The sequence below is a fragment of the Symphalangus syndactylus genome, chromosome 14 (assembly GCF_028878055.3).
Source record: "Symphalangus syndactylus isolate Jambi chromosome 14, NHGRI_mSymSyn1-v2.1_pri, whole genome shotgun sequence".
In the NCBI taxonomy this organism is placed as follows: Eukaryota; Metazoa; Chordata; class Mammalia; order Primates; family Hylobatidae; genus Symphalangus; species Symphalangus syndactylus.
The window spans coordinates 95,671,071-95,677,070 of NC_072436.2; positions in this window are offsets into that span (position 1 = coordinate 95,671,071).

Consider the following 6,000-nt stretch of genomic DNA (forward strand, 5'->3'; position numbering starts at 1 on the left):
GCCAGACTGGTCTCAAACTCCTGACCACGTGATCCACCTGCCTTGGCCTCCCAAAGTGTTAGGATTACAGGCGTGAGCCACAGTGCCTGGCCTTTATTATTATTTTTGAGACAGAGTCTCACTCCGTCACCCAGGCTGCAGTGCAGTGGCACAATCTTGGCTCACTGCAACCTCTGCTTCCTGGGTTTAAGCAATTCTCATGCCTCAGCCTCCCTTGTAGCTGGAATTACAGATGCGAGCCACCATACCTGGCGAATTTGTATTTTTTGTAGAGATGGCGTTTCACCATGTTGGCCAGGCTGGTCTGAAACTCCTGCCCTCAGGTGATCTGCCCACCTTGGCCTCCCAAAGTGCTGGGATTACAGGCATAAGCCACCATGCCTGGCCCCATTTTGAAATACACAGTTCAGTAGTGTTAAGTATATTCACATTGTTGCGCATCCAATCTCCAGAACTCTTTCATCTTGCAAAACTGAAACACTGTACCCATTAAACAGCAACTCCCTATGCCCGCTGTGGGCAGCCCCTGGAAACCACCATTCCACTTTCTATTTCTGGGAATTTTGCTACTCTAGGTATCTCTTTACTACTCTAGGGATCTACTCCTCTAGGTATCTCAAGTGAAATCACACATTTGTCCTTTTGTGACTGGCTTTTTTCACTTGACATAATGTGCTCAAGGTTCATACATGTTGTGGTATGTGTCAGGATTTCTTTCCTTTTTAAAGCTGAATTTCATTATTTGTATACATATATACCCGTCTTACTACACTGCAGCTGCTATAACAAAATATCACAAGCTGGGTAGCTTATAAATAGCAGAAATGTATTTCTCACAGTTCTGGAGACTGGGAAGTCCAAGATCAAAATGCCAGTAGGTCTGGTGTCTCCCAAAGACCAGCTTTCTGGTTCATAGATGATGCCTTCCCATTTTTTCCTCCCATGGTGGAAGGCCTGAACAAGCTCCCTTGGGCCTTTCCAATGGGTTCTTTTTAACTGTATGTTCCCTTTTTATTTTGAGGAAAGGTGGAGTGCTGTGTGGGGAGGGCACACAGAAGGAAGACCTTCCATTGTAGCTGCAGCTTCTCCTCTGGTCTTGAGCAATTAATTCTGCTCTGGCTCCAACTTATGTTCCCTTCTCAGTAAGCCCCAAGTCATGGAGTTAACTGGGCCCTTAAGTGCAGTTTAGAGACCCTCTACAGTTACTTGAGAATGACCCCTGGAGGCTCCTGCCTCACTCCCTTCTACTATCAAAGTATTCCTTCCAGCCAAAGAGCCCTGAGGGCAGTACTGGGAATGCAGTTTTCTTATCTTGATACAGTATTGAGCAGTTTATTGATCATTATAGATTGGGGGACAAAGTTGCCTGACTGTTCACCCCAAAACATGGCACCATGTGGGAGGAAAGGGGTCTGAACTGTAAGGATCTGGAGCATGAGCCCTGAGAAGGACCTTGTGGGTAGGAGACTTCCAGCCTCGCCTTTTCCCCTCTGTTAGAAGTTGAGTCAGCAGGAGGCAGGCTGGAGTGGAGCTCTTCCACGGTGGTACTGGGGAGAAGCCTGACCTGCTCCAGGGAGTTGGCGGGGGGGAGTTGCTTTGCAATGGGCCTTGAAGGCTAGGGGTTTGGATTCATGAAGAAAGGGGAGACCATTGTTCCAGGGTGGAGGAGGTCTTTGTGGACTGGGCATAGGTTTTGGCGGATAGAGGAGAGAAAAGGCAGAGGGAAAAGGAGCTGGCAAGGCCCAGATTTTAGAGAGCCTTGAATGCCAAGCTGAGTTCAACATTGAAGCTGAGATTTTAAACAGTCGAGTGCTTCTGATGGCCCCATACTGATTGACCTTGTGAGCCAAAAAGCAGCATTTGACACGTCCACATCCTGCCACCTTCCTCATGCAAAGCTCCTCAGCAGTTTGCGATACCTGTCTTCTGTCTTGCGCTTGAAAGGGGGCTCTGGAATTGCCCGTGGCCCCTGGGAATCCAGATGTTCACACTGCTGGGAAGGAGCTCATTTTTAAAAATCCAATAGTTTGTAATGAGAGGCAATTTTTTCCCAAAAGCAATTAGTATCTGCTAATTTCTTTGCACACAATTGCTTTGAAGAATAAATTCCAGGTTCCATATGGTATCCCATAAATCATATCAGAAGATTTCTTTCTTCTTAGGCATTTTATTCTTAAACAGACTCAGAATTTTACCTTTAAGAATGGAAGGATACTGAAGTACAAACTCCCTCCTCACCATATGTGTGAAAGTTTATATCTGAAATTCCAGATGTGATTAAAATCCAATTTAATATTTTTGATGGATGAGTCAGGGCTGCTACCAGCAGACTCACTGCTGTCATTTCCAGGTGACAGAGAGGTGAAAAATATCTGGTGCTTCTAAGTAATGCATCGATTCTAAATGGAGGATGAAAAGTAGTTAAAATGAAACAAACTGGCCTCAGTGGCTCATGCCTGTAATCCCAGCACTTGGGAGGATGAGGCGGGCAGATCACTTGAAGCCAGGAGTTCAAGACCAGCCTGGCCAACATGGTGAAACCCTGTCTCCACTAAAAGTAAAAAAAAATTAGCCAGGTGTGGTTGTGCACACCTGTAATCCCAGCTACTTGGGAGGCTGAAACATGAGACTTGCTTGAACCCAGGAAGCGGAGGTTGCAGTGAGCTGAGATCATGCCACTGCATTCTAGCCTGGGTGATAGAGCAAGACTCTGTCTAAAACAAAAAGAAAAGAAAAAGAAAAAAAAGAAACAAACTGAGGACAGCAGAATGAAAGCCACTATGTAGGTCCAGCCCATCTAGGTGGTAGGGAGAGCAGAAGAGTGAAGGGAGAAGGAAGGGAGAGGAGAAATAGTTCTGAAGCGTGGAGAGCTTTGGTGGCAGGGAAGGTGAGTGGAGGGATAGGGTTCATTCCAAAATGGAGAAGCAGAGAAGCCAGGGGCCTAAAAAGGAGCACAGAAGTGCTAGAATATAACAGTGATTATTTCAAAAGTCTGCTTAAAGCCAATCCTGCATCAAGACAGAGGGCTACCCTGCGTCCAGGATCCAGAACTAATAAGCTCCCTTTTGCCTATGTCATGGGAATAGACTTGCCTGAGAGTATACCAGCAAGAACCACAGGGCTTTGCCAGGGAGACTTGTTCTCATGAACTGATTGCTGGGACATGAAACTGTCACTAGGCCTCCCTGAGCCTGGTATGACCATATTCAGGCAGGCCCTTCTTGAAATATAATGTCAGGATAAGAAGATAGTTTCAGCCGGGTTTGGTAGCTCATGCCTGTAATTCCAGCACTTTGGGAGGCCGAGGCAGAAGGGTTGCTTCCTGGGCAACATAGTGAGACTCCATCTCTACAAAAAATTTAAAATTAACCTGGTGTGGTGGCACGTGCCTGTATTCCCAGCTACTTGGGAGACTGAGGAGGGAGGGGAGGATCGCCTAAGCCCAGGAATTTAAGGTTACAGTAAGCTATCATCATGCCACTGCACTCCAGCCTGGGTGGAAAAAAAAAAAAAAAGGTAGTTTAAATTCACACATCCAAAGTGATTCTTATTAGTACAATTGCTGACCAAGGAGATTTCCAGTTGTACTTGAAGGTACATTGGTCACCTGACCAGTGCTGAGGGTCTCTTAGCCAGAGGGACCAAGACCCCAGCAACAGTTGCCTGTGCCCTTAGAAGAATCTTCAGAAGTAAGGATGCCGCAGTTTATAAACAAGAGGCAATGGAAAAGTGAGCTTCCACTTATGAAAATGCCATCTAGAGAAACACTTTCAGGTCTGTGCTGTGCCTGTCCAAGCAGAAATTCTCTAGAGGACTGGAGAGTTTCCAGCTTTCCTCAAAATGGAATGGGTGATGACGGCTCTATGGGGGAGTCAGCGTTTCTTAAGGAAATTTTCTCTCAGGCATCTCTCTCTACATTGCTAGCATGTTGCAGTGGAAAGCAGGTAATTCAGGGCACTAAATATAAGCCTGGGGATCAAATCCTTGCTCTGCCAATTTTCAGTTGAGGATTCTTGGCAAAATGACTTGAGCTTTCGGAGCCTTGGGCTCCTCCTCTATAAAAAAGGGATGTATCAGGTAGCTTTTGCTGAATAACAAATTTCTGAAAACATAGTGGCTTAAGATAACAAGCACTGAATATTTCTCATGATTATGTAAGTTGGCTGGGCAGTTCTTCAGGTGTGGGTAGCCTCAGCTGGGGCTGGATGGTCAAGAATAGCCTCACTCCTATGCCTGTGGCCTCAGCTGGGATGGCTGGAGAAGTGGGCGCCTTGCTCCACATGGTCTCTCATCCTCCAGGAAGCTAGCCTGTGCTTGTTCACAGAGTGGCAAAAGGGTTCAAAGCTGAGAGAGGGAAAGCCTTGATGCAAAAGCACTTTTCAAACCCCTTACATTGTGTTTGCTAATGCCCGACTGGCCAAAGCAAGATGGTCAATACAGAATTGAGAGGATGGGGGAAAAGACTCTACTTCTCGATGGGATGAGGTGCAAAATATTGTGGCTATTTTTTTTCAGTCTACCACAAAAAACAGTAACAAATCTACCTCAATGGGTAATTGTGAGGCTTATATAAAACAATGCATGAAAATAAAGCTCTTGGCATGGTCCTGGGAAAAGACTCTACTTCTCGATGGGATGAGGTGCAAAATATTGTGGCTATTTTTTTTCAGTCTACCACAAAAAACAGTAACAAATCTACCTCAATGGGTAATTGTGAGGCTTATATAAAATAATGCATGAAAATAAAGCTCTTGGCATGGTCCTGGCACATAGTATGTCTTTCGTGAACGTGAGTTTTCATTTCTTCTTTTTCTTCTTCTTGAGTAAGAGCACATCTTTATGAGAGGCATGATGGATCTGTTGACTCTAATTCCATTCTCTTTCAGAGCACATGGAAATTGAAGCCATGTGGGACTTAACAAGAGATCAAATAGTGCCTTAAACATCCCAGGGAAGCAGCCCTGTCCCCAGAGCCTGGGGCGGCCCCTGTGATGGAGCCTGTCTTTCCTGGTGCTCTGGGTCCCTCCCCTCCCAGTCTGCTGCAGGTCGGTCTTTTTCTCATTACAAATTGCTCATAAGCACACACATCCCCAGATGCCCGCATAAAAGCTGGTATTAAAGTTGTGTAATGGTTGTGTGAGCCTTGTTATGATTAGGGTAGCAGTAAGCTGTTCCCCAGGGCTTGGGGCTCTACTGGGCAAAGCTCTGGAAAAGCCGCACACTCTCTCCAGTGCAATCTGACCACCCCTTCCCAGTGAGGCTGCAGAGGGGAGATACTGGGCTATGCAATTGTATGGTGAGTCAGTTATCAGGGGAGAAGAATTAGAGTGTGAGGGTGGGAGCAGAGATCTCTGAGGAGAGAAACCCCTAGGGACAGAAGAGAAGCACTGGAGATCTTCAAAGGATTCTGCTGATGCATTTTCTCCGGGAGGAATTCCATAATATTTGGCACCTGTCAGAGAATACTGCTCTGCATTTGATGGCATGTCATAGGGGACCAGGCTTCCTGCTCTTGTCAAGTCTTATCAACAACTCAGTGAGCTTGGCAGGAGCATCAGCCCCATTTTACAGATGTGGACTCTGGCGAGTCTTCACTCCTTTCCCAGGAATGCTCTCTCCTCTGTTTAGTGGCCCCTCCTGTTCCTGGACCTTGGATCAGCTTATTCACTGATGACGACAGTGCTGATGAAACATTAATTCATGACGTCTGGTATATGCACTCTTTAACAAATGCAAGTGTGTGTAATGTGCGTGATTGAATATTAGATGAGAAATCAGCCTTGGCCTCTTGCCGCTGTGGCATCAAGGGTTCTCACAATGGCTGATGCAAATCTCATGATGAACACTGGGCTTAAGGGAAATGAGAAGCTACAAAGACCCGAGCCTCGAGGGTAAAATCACAAGCTAGGAAATGGGCAACTGCTTTTCAGAAAACTGGTCAGAACCAGAATGGCAGAGAAGGCAAAAGATGAAAATTTTTTAAACCTTTCCTATATGGCA